At 49.1% G+C, this 863-nt stretch overlaps 1 protein-coding gene across 1 annotated transcript in view; it reads right to left on the bottom strand.

Moving 5' to 3' along the window:
• The window catches only part of LOC108759380 (uncharacterized), a 38029-nt gene that overhangs the window by 9891 nt on the left and 27275 nt on the right, over positions 1-863 (bottom strand). The gene's annotated exons all lie outside the window — the stretch shown is intronic.

Here is an 863-nt window from a genome sequence, read left to right as displayed (position 1 = left end):
GGGAGAAGCAGTAAGGTGAGTTGGAGATGGAAGGGGAAAAAAATAGAGGAAGTGAAGAAATTTAAATATTTGGGTTATACGATGCAGAGGAATGGGGGGCAAGAGAAACATGTGAAGGAAAGAGTAGCGAAGGCGGTGGCAATGATGGGGCAGGTGTGGGGGATAGGAAAAAGAAGGTTTGGGAAAGATTTTAAGAGGAGGGTATGGCTTTTTGATAAGTTGATTTGGGCAATGTTGAGTTATGGGACGGAGATTTGTAATTGGAAGGAGAGGGAGGCTGTGGAGAGACTGCAGGAGAGGTATTTAAAGTGAGTGTTAGGGGTAGAGAGAGGGACGCCGGGGTACTTGGTAAGGGAGGAATTGCAAAGGGAGAAGCTAAGGGTGAGGGCGGGAAAAAGAGCGTGGGCATTTGAAGAGAGATTAAAGGGAAGTAGGGGAGGGGAGTTGGCGCGGTTATATCGGGATGAGTTGATAGGGTAGAAGGGGGGGGAGTAGAAGGATGGATGGGGGAAAGAGGGCAATTTATTGAGGACAGGGAAATGGAGTTGGAGAGTTTGCAAAGGGGGGAGTTGGAGGGGGAGAGGATATGGGATGAGTTATGGGAGAGGGATAGAGAATTACAGAAGGTGGAAAGAGATGGGAAAAATTAGAGTAACGAAATATAATAGGTGGTATGAATGGATAAAGGGGGAGGGGGTGCCGGAGTATCTAAGGAAGGGTTGGAGGGAAGGGAGATGGACAAGGGTGGCTAGATTTAGATTGGGGAATGAGGTGAGGGAAGGGAGGTATTGGGAGGGAGAGGAGGAAAGGAAATGCAGGCTGTGTGGGAGTGGGGTGGAAACATGGGAGCACTTGTGGGAGGG

Source organism: Trachymyrmex cornetzi, unplaced genomic scaffold (assembly GCF_001594075.2).
Source record: "Trachymyrmex cornetzi isolate Tcor2-1 unplaced genomic scaffold, Tcor1.1 scaffold182, whole genome shotgun sequence".
In the NCBI taxonomy this organism is placed as follows: domain Eukaryota; kingdom Metazoa; phylum Arthropoda; class Insecta; order Hymenoptera; family Formicidae; genus Trachymyrmex; species Trachymyrmex cornetzi.
This window is presented reverse-complemented; position numbering and strand designations above follow the sequence as displayed.